Below are 21985 nucleotides of genomic sequence, written 5' to 3' on the forward strand. Positions count from 1 at the left end.
CATGAGGCTTAGAAGAATTATTCTTGATATCATAGACAAGAAGATCAAAAGATATACTTGATTGAATTTGCTCAACAAAAGTTGAATCAACAATGAATGTTGATTTTTTTGCTTAAAGATAAAAATATTTCGGCTTAAAAAAAATCATTCTTTCTTAATTAAAAGATGTGTCTCCTTCTTTTGATGCAAGATAAGAACATCTAAAAAGGATGTACGACAAACCTTGTTGTTTTTCAGGTCAATAAATAATCTTAAAATCAAATCTTAATAAGGACATGCTCCAACGATCTTGGCGATGATTTAAAACACGTATTGATATGAAATACTCAAGGTTTTTGTAATCTATATACATGATGATTGGACTCAAGGTGCCTTCTAAATAATGACACCATTCTTAAAATGAATCCACAATTATAAGGAATTTTATGTCATGGATCTTATAATTAACCTTGGTTGCTCAAAAATTTTTAGAATGAAAAGCTACTAGGTAGAGTTTGTCATTTGCTCCCATTTGTGATAATATTGTACCAAAGGCAAAGTCTAATGCATTTATTTCTATAAAAAAAATGCCTTAGAGAAGTCAATACAATATAAGATTGGTGCAAAAGTAAACTTTTTTTTTAAAGCATCAAATGATGTTATATCTTCTTTATCCTAGTTAAATTTATTTTTACAAGTCAAACATGTAAATGGAGTTGCAACTTGAGAAAAATTCTTGATGAAGATTTTATATTAATTAGCAAAGTCCAAAAAGCATTGTGCATCCTTTACTGTTCTTGAAATCTTCCAATCCATGATAGTTTGGATCTTCTTTGGATCTATCATTAGCCTTTCATTGGAAATGATATATCCTAAGAATTCAACTTGAGTAGTGTAGAATATATACTTTTTTAATTTGGCATATAATCCTGCATGTCTAAGTTTTTGTAACACATGATGAACATGAACTTCATGTTCTTCTAAGAATAAATTAAGATATCGTATAAATAATAGACAATAAAATCATGAAGAAACTCTTGAAAGATAACATTCATTAGATGTTAAAAAAGAGCTAGTGCATTCATGAATCCAAAAGGCATGACATTATATTTAAAATATCCATACTTGATTCAAAATACAATTTTATATTCATCTCATTCTTTAATACATACCAAATTATATATTCCTCATAGATCTATTTTAATATAGATGTTTGTTTGATTTAATTAATCAAAAAGTTTTGAAATCAAAGATAAAGGATACTTATTCTTGAAGGTATTCTTCTTGAATCTTCAATAATCCATATACATCTACAAAGATCTATCTTTTTTTTTTACAAATAAGATAGGAGCTCCAGTGTCGGGGTAGAAAGAGGTTGCCTCAAGAAAGTACTGTACTTTTGGCTGCCACTAATTACTCAATCAAGTCTTGACATAGGGAAGACCAAGTTTGTATATATATATATATATATATATATATATAATACTTTTAGAAGCAATTATACTAAATATATAAAGTCTTAAGTTTCCAAAAATATCCAAAATATAATAAAAACCTCTAAATCCTTATATATCCTTATAAGGAAATATTTCCGAACTTCAACAACTCATATCTTCCAATCGGACTATTCAAACATACTACAATTTTACATAAAGTACTGATGTACTTCTAAAAACTACCACAACAAATTTCAATTGTAAATTCATTGCGGTGTCGTATTATATGCTTTCCTGCTCGAGAACGCGCCGGACGTCTGGCTGTAAAAGGTAGTATGGAGATTCACCGATAGTCAAGCAGTCTATCAGTTTTTGACTGCTGGAATATAAACGACTGCAACAATGTACCGTAAATCTATACGGATGCTCTTCAATTGCTTGTCGAAGTCTTTTTTTTTTTTTTTCCCGGCCGGTAGGTCTCTAGACGTTACACAGAACCCCGAACAACCCAAATTGTTAATCTTCAATACCTATTTGTATTTACGATCTTGTATCCACTGATTGTCCTGTTAGATTAACCCAATAAATTTCATTCACTCCGCATACTCAATCCTATAAACACCCTTTTAATCCTTCAATCACAGACGTAACTCGATTTTATAAAACAGTCAAGAGTATTCAAACCCACTTCATTTAAAAATCTCGATTCACCATTACAACATTGACTTCAGCAGCGATTGCCTCAGTCTTCTCAAAACTCTACAAAGAAGAAAAATCCAAATTCTATGTCTTTCCTTCCCCGACCCGAAGCATGAAGCTCCTCTCTCTAATTCCCTTGATCTTCAAAAAAAAAACCTCCAATAAAACCGAACTGGTAACCTTGCAAAAGCTTGAAAACTAGCTCCCCCCCGATTCCCCCAGAGAAAAAAAAAAAAAAAAAAAAAAACCCCTCCCTAAAACTATATCATCCCTAACCTTATCCTCTGAATTTCTTCAATCTTCCATCTTAGATCCGGAATTGGCTCCAACCTCAAGCTTGGATCCGAAATTGGCTCTCGCCGTCAAGCATTCTCCTCCGTTTTTACCTTTAAGAAATCCATTTACCGAAAACAACGTTCCCTGAAACGGCACAGAGAACAGGACAGCCTGAAACAGAATCGAACCCCGTAATCAGGACCACATTGAGTCGCCCGACCAATTCAGGTCCTATATTGGGAAAGATGCTCGTAGTAACCTGGATGTTCCCGTAATTGGGTCAAATTGGTCCTCGCGTCAGATTGGCTAAGACCCGTAGTAAGACCTGGATTTCCCGTAATTGGACCACATTGAGTCGCCCGACCAATTCAGGTCTCATAATAGGATAAGTGGATCCGGATTGGATTATCGAAATTGGATCCAATTGGCTCCTCGAACCCGTCGTGTGAATTGGTCCTTCTCTTCCTGCTGACTTCCGTTATTGGAATCGAATGGAGCATTTCAGTATGCCCTGGCTGACTGTAATGGAGTGACTGAACCTGACCACTCAGTATTTGTACTGGAGTTGGTCGATGCTTCCAATATTCGGGGTAACTGAATATTAATAAAATTCCCCTTTCTTTTTATTTTCACTGTATACTCGTGTTACAACACGACATCCATCCCCTCTGAACCTGTGCATCCTCCGGTATGCACCAATTTATCCAATTGCTGTTTGATTCAGAATATATCCCCTACGTCTTTATCCAGTTCGTCTTCGTCACCTTCATTATCCATATCACTTTCATCTTCTTGCTGCGGAATCTCTGTACCTTCATTAAGGTCTTCTACATTCATCTCTGCGTGTCTTCGTTTAAATATTTTTACTCTCTTCCCTGCAATTGGTATTTTTAATTTTGTACCATCTAACTCCCGTAATGAGTAAGTCGCATTATCATGAACCGTTGTTATAACATATGGTCCAAACCAACATTTTGAAAATTTCCGCAAAGCACTATGTTGATTATCCAGACTATTGTCATAAACAAGTACCCAGTCACCTTCCTCGATTGCTTTTGGTCTCAATCCATGTTGCTTATCGAATCGCGCCTTGTTTTGTAACCTTGCTCTTTTTAACCTTTCCAATGCTATCTGGACATCTTCCGTTCTTTGCTCCAATTGTCGAATCCTAATAGCCAGAAGTTCTTCTCTTGTCAATCCATCTTCCTATGGTAGCATACTCCAAGTAAGTACCTTTTCTTCAATCGGCATAATTGGTTTTTGACCTGTCATAAGTTCTACTGGCATATATCCTGTCACCGAGCTATGTGTTGTTCGATCAGCCCATAATGCAAATGCCAAAAGCCGTGGCCACTCTTTAACCTTCCCATTACAAGCTTTAACCAATGCTTTCACAATCGGCGGGTGACCGCGTTCGCTTTTCGCATTCCCTTCCGGATTATAAGCAGTAGTCAGTGATAGTTTAACTCCACATTTTTCAAAGAACTTACGAGCTTCTTGTGCATTTAATTCTCCACGATCTGCAGTGATTTTTCCTACGCACCGGTAACGGCAAATGACATCTTCAAGCAAAAACCTACAAATCCCCTCTATAGATTTTGTCCTCAATGCTCTTCCTTCTACTTGATTTGATAAATCTTCACGAGCTAAAACCAAATATATCATCTGCCATAACCCAACCAGCATAATAACCAAATCAACAACCCATTTAAAATGAATAGCCAGAGGATACGTTGTCGTATTACGTGCTTTCCTGCTCGAGAACGCGCCGGGCGTCTGGCTATAGAAGGTAGTATAGAGATTCACCGATAGTCAAGCAGTCTATCAGTTTTTGATTGCTGGAATATAAACGACTGCAACAATGTACTGTAAATCTATACGGATGCTCTTCAACTGCTTGTCGAAGTCTTTTTTTTTTTTTTTTTCCAGCCGTTAGGTCTCTAGACGTTACACAGAACCCCGTACAACCCAAACTGTTAATCTTCAATACTGCTTTGTACTTACGATCTTGTATCCACTGACTGTCTTGTTAGATTAACCCTATAAATTTCATTCATTCCGCATACTCAACCCTATAGACATCCTTTTAATCCTTCAATCACAAACGTAACTCGATTTCACAAAACAGTCAAGAGTATTCAAATCCACTTCATTTAAAAATCCCGATTCACCATTACAATACTGACTTCAGCAACGAGTGTCTCAGTCTTCCCAAAACTCTACGAAGAAGAAAAATTCAAATTCTATGTCTTTCCTTCCCCGACCCGAAGCATGAAGCTCCACTCTCTAATTCCCTTGATCTTCAAAAAAAAAACTCCAATGAAAACCGAACTGGTAACCTTCCAAAAGCTTGAAAACTAGCTCCCCCCTCGATTCCCAACAAAAAAAAAAAAAAAAAAAAACCCACCCCCAAAACTATATCCCACCTAACCTTATCCTCTGAATTTCTTCAATCTTCCGTCTTAGATCCGGAATTGGCTCCCACCTCAAGCTTGGATCCGAAATTGGCTCACGACATCAAGGCCTTCTCCTCCGTTTTTACCTTTAAGAGATCCATTTACCGTAAACAACGTTCCCTGAAACGGCACCCGTAACGGCAAATGACATCTTCAAGCAAAAACCTACAAATCCCCTCTGTAGATTTTGAGAGTACATCTCGATACATATTTTTCCACCAATATCGTTCCTTGAGTTTAGCAAAAGTAGCCCAGATTCCTCTATGCCCTGCCCATAAACTATCATGAAAATCCTTTAATAATTTTAGTTTTTCTTCCCCTTTGCCTATCACTCGTTGTGGCATCCCAATTCCTTTCTTCGGTCTCTTCCATAAGAATCCATCTCGAAGTAAAAATCCATATGTTTTTTTTCTTATTTGTTTGAATTTTTCTGTAGACCAATTCCTCTGCTTAGACAAGGTATTCAAATAATGACCAATATCCAATAATTCTCCTTCATAAGATTCTTCAAGAAATAGCTTGTCTTCTCTGTTGAGATTTGATATTGAATAGAATTTCAATCTGACATCATCAATGTCTTCAACCATTTCGTCCTCCCTCTCGTATCTTGCTCGAGATAGCATGTCTGCTACTAAATTGTCCTTTCCAGTGATATGCTTAAATTCTGGATTTAGTGACTTAATATAAGCAATCCATCTCAACATTGCAATATCTGGTGTTGAACAGTTAATAATCATTCCAAGCAATGGCAAGCAATCTGTTTCAATTACTACTACTGCCCCAATCAAATAGTCCTTTTCAGCTTTCATAGCCGAAACGACTCCCCAAAGTTCTCTTTTGACTTGCGAATATGCACGCTGACGAATATTTAAAACTTTAGCCCCAAATCGAATTGCAAATCTACTCCCATTCGAATCATCTTGATCCACCGCCCATCCAACGGCAATTGGACTAGCGTCTACAGTAAGAATCACTGGTCTATTGCACTTATAATCAACCTTCCTCAATATTGGAGGTGACATCAATAATTTCTTCAATCTTTGCATTGCCTGAATATGCCTTTCTTTCCATTCAAATCGGTAACCCTTGCATAACAGTTCATATAATGGATCCGCTATGTGAGCAAAATGAGGGATCCAGATTCGATAAAATACACATGCACCCAAAAACCTGCGAACCTCTGTTAAAGAACCACAATCCTCTTTCATCCTTCCAATTGCATCAACTTTAGTCGGATCTGATTTTCTTCCGTAATATCCGCATAAATGTCCAATAATTACAACCTCTCGCACTCCAAATACGGACTTCATTCCCGATAATGTAAGATGAACTTCTCCAAGCCGAGTTAAAATCTTTTCACAATCTTGTATATGATCAACAACATATCTGCGACACCCCCTCGTATCTAAAGTTTCATCCTTGTCTCCTTCTCTGCACCCCTTTATAGGAACATCATCCAGAAAAGGCATAGTCATTTCCGGGATAAAATCTCTCAATACCTTATTCATCCCATTCATCATATGCGCAACTGAGTTGGTCGCACCTTGAAGAAGAGTGCACATTCTAACCAATCCAAGCGGTGTCCTCATTGTTGTCATATCTCTACTTCCTTCGGCAAGTTGAAATTGATCATAACTTGAATACAAATCACCCATTGAATAGATCGCCCTTCCAGCAAACGCCTCAGCAAATTCATCCACAATAGGTCCAATTCCTGCATTCCTAACAGTTACAGCATTCACCGGCTGCATATCTTGAATAAACCGCAATGACCCATTCTTCTTAGGTACCATAAACCATCGACTAGAATACGGTGCAAATGAAGGTTCTAATATTTTCATCTTTATCTTTTCTTTCAATAGTTCGACCAATTTAGGTAAATGTGCCTTTGGTACTGGAATCGGTCTTAGATTCCAAGGTACATGCGGTACAGTGAAGATAACCATAGGTGTTATAATATTTGGATCCACACACCCAATTTCATGAGATTCGAAGGCAAACGATCTACCTTGTTTAGCCAACATCTTTTTGAAGCAAGTAATTTCCTCCGGCAATAAAGAACCATCAGAACCAATCTTCAATTCTTCAAAAGTCACTTCAGTAAACTGATGTCCAATACTCATTGGATCTCTTAAACTTGCTTCTTTTGATGCTTCTCCCATTTGTTCTTTAGAATCCTCTGATAATGGTCCAGCAACAGGCTTTACCTTCTGAACTGCCGTTTTATATCTCGTCTCTACTGTGACTTCTGGTGCTTGAAAAGATTCAAGCATGGTATAAACCTCTCTCGAATGAATCTCAACAATCTTACCATTATCCCCTAACCCAATAGATGTAATCAATTCCAATGAATCTTCCAGCCCATTTTCTTCATAAACACCCAAAATCCTCTCATCATCTTGTAATGTACCTATCTTGCGTAACTGTCCTTCGATATCATATAATCTTTTTCTTTCTTTTCTTTTAAAATCATCAACTTTTTTATACATAATATTTCCATTCTCCAATATATCAATAAAACTCGCATCAAAGGCACCTTCATCTCGCGAGAGTACCTCCTCTTTTGTACCTCCATAATCTCGCTTTACAGTGGTACCTCCCCAAAATCCTTAAATCCTTCAACAATCTTTGGCAATGGTTTCTCCCTCAACCTATCTCGATTCCGTTCATGGTTAGGAGGTACTGTTAGAAATTGTACAGCTTTCCTCCCATCTTCGCTCCGTACCCTTGCATAAGCAGAACCATCGTCAAGTACCTTTGTTTCCATCCGTGTTGCCGTGATATAAGGTTGTCCTAAAATCAACGGATAAGACGTTGTATCTTGAACGAAGAAATGTTGCTCCGTAGCAACATCCCCAATCCGAATTTTGACATCTGGACAAGCTCCATATAATTCGCCTCGTGTGTTATTAGCTGCTCGTATTGCCCATCCATGTTCCATATCAATTGGCCATTTTTGCTTCTTATAAAGATCTTTAGACATGAGATTTATTTCAGAACCATGGTCCACCAAGGCAACTATTGGTTCTTCTATATCTCCTACCTTCACCAATACCTCAGTAGTTGCCCTTGCCCAATGCTTTCGAGTATAATGGCTCAAAGTTTCCATTTCCTTGTCACTAGAATCTTCGAAACGTACTCGCTGATTATACCCATTCTTTTCATTTGTTGGTTGCTTGTAACCAATATCAACCTCTTCTTCATCTCTACATATTCTTGCATCAATAGTATGACTCATTCCAGTTTTGCTCATTAATTGCCTCTTTTGCTTAATGCTATCAATGATAACATCATGAAACTCCTTCTTTGCAATTTCCAAGACTTCTTTCAATGTGAATTCCACCTTAGCATTTAATATACGTTCTTCCAACACCCCTTTCAAATTTGTTGCTGCTTCAATGTCAGAAAGTAGCTTATAAGCAATTGATTTGCCCTTATCTTTTGTCTCCGTTGTTTTTTCTCCCAATGATGCTGAGGTATCCTTTACAGGCAATTCTTGTGAAGCTGCCTCCCGAGCCTTGTCTCCTCGAGTTTGCCTCTTAAAAGAATTTCCTTCTCTAGTATCATCAAAATTTCCTCGTCTTTTTTCTTCCATCAAAGCTTCATGTTGGCTCTTAGCAATATATGCATGAACTGAAAGAGACTCAACGGGATCCTCCCAACCTGTTCTTCCTCGTATTGTAGCTGCAGTTCTCAATAACGCTTCTCGAGGTAATTTCCCTTCTTGCATTGTAGAAACGGCAGAAGCCCAAAACTCACTAGTTTCCATACTTCCACCAATTTCATCATCTACTCTAGCACCATAACTTGCACTTTCTCGTGCTACTGTTTCATGCCCTTTTAAGTAATCTTGAACCAATGCTCTCATTCCTCCCTTGCCAAAATTGGTTTGAAGAAGATCCTCCCTATCTTTCAATGCTATCTTCCCATCTTTCCAGCAAATAATTCCCTACCGTATCATATTATTAAATTCATTGCAATCTTTTCTAGTGTGTGAAGCATCATCACACCAAATGCATCTTTGTACATATCCTTGTTTTGAAACATTCTTCGAATTGTTTATAGAAGTATTCTCTTCAAGTCTTGCCAATTTGATTTGAAGATCTCGCATTCCTCGTATAATTTCTTCCATACCCATATCTGCTTTCTTTGACAAGGATGTCGAAGGTTGAACTGTAGGCATTGTCGGTGGTGTTGTACGTACTGGAGCTTTGGGTGCTTGTACTGTTTTCGGAATATTGCTCCTATCCTTCCTCCTTTTTTTTTTGTAAGCAACCCCACCGCATCTTCAACGTTCTTCCACTTCGTTGTCAATCCTTCATCTTCTTCTTTGTCTTCAAGAAGGGATTCTAATTTCTCTTGCAATTCTCCATCAGCAGCTTGAAGAAATAGATCAACTTTGTTCGGCTCCAATGTCAATTTTTCTACCTTCGATAATTGAGAGTACTGCCTCTCAAATTCCCTTAGTAGCTCTGTTGCTTGCAAATTCTTATTGGGCCGTTCAATCCATCCCAGAAAAAGCTTCTTAGTAACGCGATCAGCATCTTCCAAGAAATATTCGTCTTTCAATGCATGTGAAAAATCCTCCCATGAATTCCCACAACGATCCGTAATCGATGTAATGTGGTCCCTTATCTCCGGTATCATGGCAAGTTCAAATAGTGCAACCATTTTTCTCTCAGAAATCCGATTTAATTCCATTTCACGAACATAACATCTTAAATACCTTGAAATATTCCTCCCATCAAATTGATCAATTTTATTGACCACTGCTTGCAATACTTTGGTTGCCAAAGCTTCCTTCCGATCATTGCTTTGCTGTTGTTGAATTCACAATGAGAAGGCTTGAAACAAACTAGCAATAGACGGATCCATGTGCATACCTTGTCCTTTAGAAGACTCCCCACCAGAAATTTCTCCCAAAAATCCTTCAAAATTTTTATTTTCGTTTCCATAAAAATAAAGATAAAATCAACTGAAATCCAATACCATCTACCTCAAGCTTTCACGTCGGGTTCACCACTTTTGTCGTATTACGTGCTTTCCTGCTCGAGAACGCGCCGGGCGTCTGGTTGTAGAAGGTAGTATGGAGATTCGTCGATAGTCAAGCAGTCTATCAGTTTTTGACTGCTAGAATATAAACGACTGCAACAATGTACAGTAAATCTATACGGATGCTCTTCGACTGCTTGTCGAAGTCCTTTTTGCCCCAGCCGGTAGGTCTCTAGACGTTACAGAGAACCCCGTACAACCCAAACTGTTAATCTTCAATACCGCTTTGTACTTACGATCTTCTATCAACTGACTGTCCTATTAGATTAACCCAATAAATTTCATTCACTCCGCATACTCAATCCTATAGACACCCTTTTAATCCTTCAATCACAGATGTAACTCGATTTCACAAAACAGTCAAGAGTATTCAAACCCACTTCATTTAAAAATCCCGATTCACCATTACAATACTGACTTCAGCAACGAGTGTCTCAGTCTTCCCAAAACTCTACGAAGAAGAAAAATCCAAATTCTATGTCTTTCCTTCTCCGACCCGAAGCATGAAGCTCCACTCTCTAATTCCCTTGATCTTCAAAAAAAAACCTCCAATGAAAACCGAACTGGTAACCTTGCAAAAGCTTGAAAACTAGCTCCCCCCTCGATTCCCTTCAAAAAAAAAAAAAAACCCCACCCCCAAAACTATATCCCACCTAACCTTATCCTCTGAATTTCTTCAATCTTTCGTCTTAGATCCTGAATTGGCTCCCACCTCAAGCTTGGATCCGAAATTGGCTCACGACATCAAGGCCTTCTCCTCCGTTTTTACCTTTAAGAGATCCATTTACCGTAAACAATGTTCCCTGAAACGGCACAGAGAATAGGACAACCCGAAACAGAATCGAACCCTGTAATCGGGACCACATTGAGTCGCTCGACCAATTCAGGTCCTATATTGGGAAAGATGCTCCCGTAATTGGGTCAAATTGGTCCTCGCGTCAGATTGGCTAAGACCCGTAGTAAGACCTGGATTTCCCGTAATTGGACCACATTGAGTCGCCCGACCAATTCAGGTCTCATATTGGATAAGAGGATCGGGATTGGATTATCGAAATTGGATCCAATTGGCTCCTCGAATCCGTCGTGTGAATTGGTCCTTCTCTTCCTACTGACTCCCGTTATTGGAATCGAATGGGGCATTTCAGTATGCCCCGGCTGACTGTAACGGAGTCACTGATCCTGACCACTCAGTATTTGTACTGGAGTTGGTCGATGCTCTCAATATTCGAGGTAACTGAATATTAATAAAATTCCCCTTTCTTTTTATTTTCACTGTATACTCGTGTTACAACACAACAACGTAGGATGAACACCATCTCGATGTCGGATATTAGAATACAATTGACAGATTTCACATGACTCTACAAATGAGAGTACATCTCGATACATATTTTTCCACCAATATCGTTCCTTGAGTTTAGCAAAAGTAGCCCAGATTCCTCTATGCCCTGCCCATAAACTATCATGAAAATCCTTTAATAATTTTAGTTTTTCTTCCCCTTTGCCTATCACTCGTTGTGGCATCCCAATTCCTTTCTTCGGTCTCTTCCATAAGAATCCATCTCGAAGTAAAAATCCATATGTTTTTTTTCTTATTTGTTTGAATTTTTCTGTAGACCAATTCCTCTGCTTAGACAAGGTATTCAAATAATGACCAATATCCAATAATTCTCCTTCATAAGATTCTTCAAGAAATAGCTTGTCTTCTCTGTTGAGATTTGATATTGAATAGAATTTCAATCCGACATCATCAATGTCTTCAACCATTTCGTCCTCCCTCTCGTATCTTGCTCGAGATAGCATGTCTGCTACTAAATTGTCCTTTCCAATGATATGCTTAAATTCTGGATTTAGTGACTTAATATAAGCAATCCATCTCAACATTGCAATATCTGGCGTTGAACAGTTAATAATCATTCCAAGCAATGGCAAGCAATCTGTTTCAATTACTACTACTGCCCCAATCAAATAGTCCTTTTCAGCTTTCATAGCCAAAACAACTCCCCAAAGTTCTCTTTTGACTTGCGAATATGCACGCTGACGAATATTTAAAACTTTAGCCCCAAATCGAATTGCAAATCTACTCCCATTCGAATCATCTTGACCCACCGCCCATCCAACGGCAATTGGACTAGCGTCTACAGTAAGAATCACTGGTCTATTGCACTTATAATCAACCTTCCTCAATATTGGAGGTGACATCAATAATTTCTTCAATCTTTGCATTGCCTGAATATGCCTTTCTTTCCATTCAAATCGGTAACCCTTGCGTAACAGTTCATATAATGGATCCGCTATGTGAGCAAAATGAGGGATCCAGATTCGATAAAATACACATGCACCCAAAAACCTGCGAACCTCTGTTAAAGAACCACAATCCTCTTTCATCCTTCCAATTGCATCAACTTTAGTCGGATCTGATTTTCTTCCGTAATATCCGCATAAATGTCCAACAATTACAACCTCTCGCACTCCAAATACGGACTTCATACCCGATAATGTAAGATGAACTTCTCCAAGCCGAGTTAAAATCTTTTCACAATCTTGTATATGATCAACAACATATCTGCGACACCCACTCGTATCTAAAATTTCATCCTTGTCTCCTTCTCTGCACCCCTTTATAGGAACATCATCCAGAAAAGGCATAGTCATTTCCGGGATAAAATCTCTCAATACCTTATTCATCCCATTCATCATATGCGCAACTGAGTTGGTCGCACCTTGAAGAAGAGTGCACATTCTAACCAATCCAAGCGGTGTCCTCATCGTTGTCATATCTCTACTTCCTTCGACAAGTTGAAATTGATCATAACCTGAATACAAATCACCCATTGAATAGATCGCCCTTCCAGCAAACGCCTCAGCAAATTCATCCACAATAGGTCCAATTCCTGCATTCTTGATAGTTACAGCATTTACCGGCTGCATATCTTGAATAAACCGCAGTGACCCATTCTTCTTAGGTATCGTAAACCATCGACTAGAATACGGTGCAAATGAAGGTTCTAATATTTTCATCTTTATCTTTTCTTTCAATAGTTCGACCAATTTAGGTAAATGTGCCCTTGGTACTGGAATCGGTCTTAGATTCCAAGGTACATGCGGTACAGTGAAGATAACCATAGGTGTTATAATATTTGGATCCACACACTCAATTTCATGAGATTCGAAGGCAAACGATCTACCTTGTTTAGCCAACATCTTTTTGAAGCAAGTAATTTCCTCCGGCAATAAAGAACCATCAGAACCAATCTTCAATTCTTCAAAAGTCTCTTCAGTAAACTGATGTCCAATACTCATTGGATCTCTTAAACTTGCTTCTTTTGATGCTTCTCCCATTTGTTCTTTAGAATCCTCTGATAATGGTCCAGCAACAGGCTTTACCTTCTGAACTGCCGTTTTATATCTCGTCTCTACTGTGACTTCTGGTGCTTGAAAAGATTCAAGCATGGTATAAACCTCTCTCGAATGAATCTCAACAATCTTACCATTATCCCCTAACCCAATAGATGTAATCAATTCCAATGAATCTTCCAGCCCATTTTCTTCATAAACACCCAAAATCCTCTCATCATCTTGCAATGTACCTATCTTGCGTAACTGTCCTTCAATATCATATAATCTTTTTCTTTCTTTTCTTTTAAAATCATCAACTTTCTTATACATAATATTTCCATTCTCCAATATACCAATAAAACTCGCATCAAAGGCACCTTCATCTCGCGAGAGTACCTCCTCTTTTGTACCTCCATAATCTCGCTTTACAGTGGTACCTCTCCAAAATCCTTAAATCCTTCAACAATCTTTGGCAATGGTTTCTCCCTCAACCTATCTCGATTCCGTTCATGGTTAGGAGGTACTGTTAGAAATTGTACAGCTTTCCTCCCATCTTCGCTCCGTACCCTTGCATAAGCAGAACCATCGTCAAGTACCTTTGTTTCCATCCGTGTTGCCGTGATATAAGGTTGTCCTAAAATCAACGGATAAGACGTTGTATCTTAAACGAAGAAATGTTGCTCCGTAGCAACATCCCCAATCCGAATTTTGACATCTGGACAAGCTCCATATAATTCGCCTCGTGTGTTATTAGCTGCTCGTATTGCCCATCCATGTTCCATATCAATTGGCCATTTTTGCTTCTTATAAAGATCTTTAGACATGAGATTTATTTCAGAACCATGGTCCACCAAGGCAACTATTGGTTCTTTTATATCTCCTACCTTCACCAATACCTCAGTAGTTGCCCTTGCCCAATGCTTTTGAGTATAATGGCTCAAAGTTTCCATTTCCTTGTCACTAGAATCTTCGAAACGTACTCGCTGATTATACCCATTCTTTTCATTTGTTGGTTGCTTGTAACCAATATCAACCTCTTCTTCATCTCTACATATTCTTGCATCAATAGCATGACTCATTCCAGTTTCGCTCATTAATTGCCTCTTTTGCTTAATGCTGTCAATGATAACATCATGAAACTCCTTCTTTGCAATTTCCAAGACTTCTTTCAATGTGAATTCCACCTTAGCGTTTAATATACGTTCTTCCAACACCCCTTTCAAATTTGTTGCCGCTTCAATGTCAGAAAGTAGCTTATAAGCAATTGATTTGCCCTTATCTTTTGTCTCCGTTGTTTTTTCTCCCAATGATGCTGAGGTATCCTTTACAGGCAATTCTTGTGAAGCTGCCTCCCGAGCCTTGTCTCCTCGAGTTTGCCTCTTAAAAGAATTTCCTTCTCTAGTATCATCAAAATTTCCTCGTCTTTTTTCTTCCATCAAAGCTTCATGTTGGCTCTTAGCAATATATGCATGAGCTGAAAGAGACTCAACATGATCCTCTCAACCTGTTCTTCCTCATATTGTAGCTGCAGTTCTCAATAACGCTTCTCGAGGTAATTTCCCTTCTTGCATTGTAGAGACGAAAAAAGCCCAAAACTCACTAGTTTCCGTACTTCCACCAATTGCATCATCTACTCTAGCACCATAACTTGCACTTTCTCGTACTACTGTTTCATGCCCTTTTAAGTAATCTTGAACCAATGCTCTCATTCCTCCCTTGCCAAAATTGGTTTGAAGAAGATCCTCCCTATCTTTCAATGCTACCTTTCCATCTTTCCAGCAAATAATTCCCTGCTGTATCATATTATTAAATTCATTGCAATCTTTTCTAGTGTGTGAAGCATCATCACACCAAATGCATCTTTGTACATATCCTTGTTTTGAAACATTCTTCGAATTGTTTATAGAAGTATTCTCTTCAAGTCTTGCCAATTTGATTTGAAGATCTCGCATTCCTCGTATAATTTCTTCCATACCCATATCTGCTTTCTTTGACAAGGATGTCGAAGGTTGAACTGTAGGCATTGTCGGTGGTGTTGTACGTACTGGAGCTTTGGGTGCTTGTACTGTTTTCGGAATATTGCTCCTATCCTTCCTCCTTTTTTTTTTGTAAGCAACCCCACCGCATCTTCAACGTTCTTCCACTTTGTTGTCAATCCTTCATCTTCTTCTTTGTCTTCAAGAAGGGATTCTAATTTCTCTTGCAATTCTCCATCAGCAGCTTGAAGAAATAGATCAACTTTGTTCGGCTCCAATGTCAATTTTTCTACCTTCGATAATTGAGAGTACTGCCTCTCAAATTCCCTTAGTAGCTCTGTTGCTTGCAAATTCTTATTGGGCCGTTCAATCCATCCCAGAAAAAGCTTCTTAGTAATGCGATCAGCATCTTCTAAGAAATATTCGTCTTTCAATGCATGTGAAAAATCCTCCCATGAATTCCCACAACGATCCGTAATCGATGTAATGTGGTCCCTTATCTCCGGTATCATGGCAAGTCCAAATAGTGCAACCATTTTTCTCTCAAAAACCCGATTTAATTCCATTTCACGAACATAACATCTTAAATACCTTGAAATATTCCTCCCATCAAATTGATCAATTTTATTGACCACTGCTTGTAATGCTTTGGTTGCCAAAGCTTTCTTTCGATCATTGCTTTGCTGTTGCTGAATTGACAATGAGAAGGCTTGAAACAAACTAGCAATAGACGGATCCATGTGCATACCTTGTCCTTTAGAAGATTCCCCACCAGAAACTTCTCCCAAAAATCCTTCAAAATTTTTATTTTCGTTTTCCATAAAAATAAAGATAAAATCAACCGAAATCTAATACCTTCTACCTCAAGCTTTCACGTCGGGTTCACCACTTATGTCGTATTACGTGCTTTCCTGCTCGAGAACGCGCCGGGCGTCTGGCTGTAGAAGGTAGTATGGAGATTCGTCGATAGTCAAGCAGTCTATCAGTTTTTGACTGCTAGAATATAAACGACTTCAACAATGTACCGTAAATCTATACGGACACTCTTCGACTGCTTGTCGAAGTCTTTTTTTTTTTTTCCCAGCCGGTAGGTCTCTAGACGTTACACAGAACCCCGAACAACCCAACCTGTTAATCTTCAATACCTATTTGTATTTACGATCTTGTATCCACTGACTGTCCTGTTAGATTAACCCAATAAATTTCATTCACTCTGCATACTCAATCATATAGACACCCTTTTAATCCTTTAATCACAGACGTAACTCGATTTTACAAAACAGTCAAGAGTATTCAAACACACTTCATTTAAAAATCCCGATTCACCATTACAATACTGACTTCAGCAACGAGTGTCTCAGTCTTCCCAAAACTCTACGAAGAAGAAAAATCCAAATTCTATGTCTTTCCTTCCCCGACCCAAAGCATGAAGCTCCTCTCTCTAATTCCCTTGATCTTCAAAAAAAAAACCTCCAAAAAAACCTAACTGGTAACCTTGCAAAAGCTTGAAAACTAGCTCCTCCCCGATTCCCCCAAAGAAAAAAAAAAAAAAAAAAACCCCTTCCCTAAAACTATATCCTCCCTAACCTTATCCTCTGAATTTCTTCAATCTTCCGTCTTAGATCCGAAATTGGCTCCCACCTCAAGCTTGGATCCGAAATTGGCTCTTGCCGTCAAGCTTTCTCTTCCGTTTTTACCTTTAAGAAATCCATTTACCGAAAACAACGTTCCCTGAAACAGCACAGAGAATAGGACAGCCTGAAACAGAATCGAACCCCGTAATCGGGACCACATTGAGTCGCCCGACCAATTCAGGTCCTATATTGGAAAAGATGCTCGTAGTAACCTGGATGTTCCCGTAATTGGGTCAAATTGGTCCTCGCGTCAGATTGGCTAAGACCCGTAGTAAGACCTGGATTTCCCGTAATTAGACTGCATTGGGTTGACCGACCAATTCAGGTCTCATATTGGATAAGAGGACCCGGATTGGATTATCGAAATTGGATCCAATTGGCTCCTCGAACCCGTCATGTGAATTGGTCCTTCTCTTCCTACTGACTCCCGTTATTGGAATCGAATGGAGCATTTCAATATGCCCCGGCTGACTGTAACGGAGTGACTGAACCTGACCACTCAGTATTTGTACTAGAGTTGGTCGATGCTCCCAATATTCGAGGTAACTGAATATTAATAAAATTCTCCTTTCTCTTTATTTTCACTGTATACTCGTGTTACAGCACGACAGCGGATCTTAAGATATCTCTAAAATCCTAACAATAGCTTCAAACCCTAGTTTTTATACATTTATATGCAATTTTCTTTATAACTCACAAATTAAACATTCAAATGCTACAAAATTTGTATGTATAGCTTTTTAATACAATAATCTATCTTTTCCAAAAGGTTTGAGCCAAAAATTAGTCTAGAAACCCAAGATATGGCTCCAACCATTACTATGAACAAAATCACTTACTTACTGCATTTGATTTGGATGTGCTGACTTCAATCCTCTATAACTTCTTCATCCAAATTTCAAATTTATCAAAAAATATATGAAACGTGTAGTTGAAAAAATACTCTCTTCAATTCTAGTTGCTTATCTTTCGTTTTTCTTTGTAAACATATGTTATGCCCCAAAGAGTGACATTAGATGTGAAATTGACACCTTAACTTTGAGCGCCAATAACTCCTTCATAAAAACTCCAAATCACACACAATTTACATCTAATCTATAGCAAAAAACCTAAACTTATTGATTCTAGCCTCCAAAGCTCAAATGACTTCAAAAAAAAACCCTAATCTCTAATAAGGCCTCAAGCAGCCTCCTTGAAGCCCATTGGGCATGGCCTTCGACCAATATGAATGAAGATTCCTATTCCTTGGCTTCATCCGACCATGCCTTGCTTTCATACCTTCCAATAAGCCTCCTATTAGTTAAGATTTTCATCTTTACGCTCTAATTTCCTCTCAATGCTTCATACTAAATATTTAGGTCCTATAATTTTTTTAAATGCTATAATCAAAATAAATAAAACTCAAAATAAAGTTTCTTATATCCACTCTCTTTAAATTAATATATTAATCATTCTAACATACACTAAGACTTATAAACATATTATATGTTCTAACTAATTTTTACATACTATAAGTAATTACAGTACAACATCGGCTTGAGATTTAGAATAACATATGAAATTTTTAGCCAAGTTCTTATCAATGTATTCCTTGAATGCAATCAACTTGTTTTGTAATAGGCTATAGATTGGTCTAAATGGTGGTTGAGCTCCTTTGTGAAGATCAATAGAACAATCATAAGAACGATGCTCTAAAAAAATATCTACATTCTTCTTTTCAAAAACATCATGGAAATCTTGATATTAACTAAAAATATCACTTGACGTCTTTTCACCATCAAAAATAGGCATAGCATATAAAACAAAAGATAACCCTTCTTTTGTGACATGCATAAAAGCTCTCGCACCTACTAGTAAGGATTTAGATAAACTATACTTATGTATTCCTACTTGACTTACGAGATTTTGAGTTAAAATATCAAAAAAATAAAGGTTATGAGAAATCCAATCTATCTAAAGATTATATTCTTTTAACCAAGATAATCCTAAAATAATTAGACTCGACAAAGATCTTATTACATTAAATATTACTATATTATTATGATTTTTAATTGCTACATCTAAAAGAATAGTCTTAAGTGTAACATCTTTAGAAGATAGCAAACGACCATCTATGACTTTTATATGTATAGGTTTAGCTTCTTTAACTAACGATAGCTCTTATTTTTGATAAAAAATTTGTCTATAAAACAAGCTGAGGCTCCTGAATCTAACTAAGCTAAGACTTTGTGATTTTTTGGTCATAAATAAACTTTTATTATAAAATAAGGTAAAGGATCTAAAGAGAAAATAGGACTTTTATGAGGAATTATACAAGATTTTAGCTGCATAATGCCTATTGTAGCTAGAGAAACTTATTTTTTGACATGTTATCTTCTTTGGTAATCATGCTTCTCATTTTGTAGTTGTGTTGTTTCTTTGGATAATATTGAGTACTGTGTTTAGTTTTTCTACAATATAAGCATAAGCTCTCTTGATCTTGTTGAGTCTTTGCCTACTTTCTAAGGAATTTAAAACATATTATATTAATTTACATTGGTTCTGGCCTTGATGAATGTATTTTTGAAAACTTACAAGCTACCATTATTATTTGATTTTTTGTTCTCTAGCCAAGTCTTTATTCTTCACATCTTTCAAATAATTGATTATTGCATGCAATGGCTTGAGCAATAAATTATTCCAAAGATTCTACCTTTGATATTCTTAGTAACAAATCTTTGACATTATCCTTCAATCCATATTAAAATTGATTGATAAGAGCTTTGTCATTTTAGTCTATGTCGCAAGTGAGGTTTTGGAATTCAGTAGCATATATAGTAGCTGACCGTGATCTTTATTGTAAATATAAGAGTTTGGTCTCTTCTACTCTTTCTCAATCACTTTCTTTGAATGTAGCTATAAACACTTCTAGGAATGAATTCAAATCATAAAATGGTTACAAATATTTTTTTATTAAAAGTACAAACCAAGAGAGAATATTCCTTGATAGGAGTGCGCTTATGAATTTGACTTTAATAAATCCATCATAGTATTGGAAGAGATGCAATTTTAGATAGAACTTTACTTATTGTAGAAATATTTGAAATTTTGAACTTATTCCATCAAACTTCTCATGCATACTAATCCTTATCCCCCTCATACTTGTAGAAGCAAAACTCCTTAGATTTGGTTGTAAGGTCAATCTACTTGCTTCTTATAATTGCACAACTTCTTGTTATAGACTTTGAACTTCTTTTATAGGCATAGGAATAGTACCTCTATGATTTATGTTAGAAATATGTGAGATTTCTACTCTCAAAGTGTTGAAAAGCTCATGATAATTTGTAATAGTTGCAAATCTATTTTCACTTCTATTAAGAGTAGCATCCATAATCTTTTCTTCCATAGATAGTTCAAATAAGTTGAAAAGATTAAATTAGAAGAAAATAATTTGCAACCTCTAATATCAAATGAAAATTTCTACACAAAGGGGTAATCCACTCTTTTTAAGAAAAAGATCAATGTTAAAAAACAAGATTATTTTTTTAAAAGTAGATAGTTTATAATCTTCAAAATATAACAATAGAAATGGGATAATTCACTCACTTCTAAAATAAGATAGAAACAATAAGTTAACACTCTTCTCTAATTATCAAAGATATTAATTTCAAAAAAAAAAAAATCTTCAATACATTCTTATGACACTGAAAAGAACTAAAAAGTCACACAAAGATGATATGTTATTGAATTAGAATGGTTATTGCTAAAAACAAGAAGACTAAAAAGTCTAAAAAAAAGAATAAGAACTAAAAAAGCATTGATAAGAATCAAGAAGGCTTCACTCTTGCCTCCATACATACTCTCAACTAAGAGCTACGTGGCGATGTCCTATAAGACCTCTAAAATATGCTGACTTTGTAAGATACATATCTTAAATTGTAAGGTAAGTTTTCTATATGTATTCCATATAATTAGCTTGTTCTGCAAGCTACTAACATGTAGTTAACTTGTTGACTAAGTTTCTAGCCTATCAATCAACTACAAACACATGTTAAATCAAAAAAAAATTTATTAAGCTTCTAAGAAGCTTTTCTAAAAAGTATTATAAAATTTATTTATTTTTATTTATTTTTACCTACTTCTATTTAATGATATAGGTATTTATTAGAATATGTATGTATATTTGTAATACCAAATCATACAAAATTTGTACCAAAATTATATCCAAAATCCTAAACTTGACGACTCTAATCTTTGATATTTGAATGGTCTCAAAAAAATAACTCTAATCCCTATCAAGGCCTCAAGTAGTCTCCTTGAAATCCATTGGACATGGATTTTAGTCAATAGAAATGGAGATTTTTATCATTTATTTCTATTCATCCTTATGGTTGGCCTAATTATCCCTTTTTACACAAAAATCCTTCTCTAATATTTTTTCTAATAAGTTTTACATAATATGTGCTCTAAACATCAAATAAAAAAAAAACAAAATAAGATTTTAAGAGTCACCAATGTCTAATAAAGGTGGCTCTGACTACATTGTATAATAAATTATATATTAAATATATATATGTGGATTATTTTTACATGGTAGCTAAACCACAATACAACAAAATTGGCTTCTACATGTGCTTAAGAGGCTCATTTATCATATAGTAAACTAAGTTAAAAACTTCTATTTGTTCAACAACTTTCTACGTGGTGAGTATTTAGGATAGGGAGCGTGTGAATTTAATTAGAGTTGGATTGAATTGGATTTAGATAAAAATATATCAGATGAAGTTAAATTAAAAGATGAATTTTTATTCATAGATGAAAAATTATTCATGGATAAGAAGTAATTTATAGATGATAATTTATACTTGATTGATCTTTTATGGATAAATTTAAATTAATTAATTAAATTAAATATATAAATAATAAATAATAAATAAAATAAATATTTATAATAATAATAATTAATTAATCAAAATTAAGAGCTAAAAAGAGGAAAATTCATTGACATGTATTTTAGGAATAAATTGCAAGAGTGAGTTAATAGTTGAAGATTACTTAATATTTTAGATGTCTTAAAATTTTCAAAGAATGATTTAAATTAGAATTTAATTAAGAACTATAGTTCATTAAACTTGCATAGTTAATTCACTTATTATAAT

The sequence above is a fragment of the Physcomitrium patens genome, chromosome 19, assembly GCF_059467195.1.
Source record: "Physcomitrium patens ecotype Gransden chromosome 19, ASM5946719v1, whole genome shotgun sequence".
Lineage (NCBI taxonomy): Eukaryota > Viridiplantae > Streptophyta > Bryopsida > Funariales > Funariaceae > Physcomitrium > Physcomitrium patens.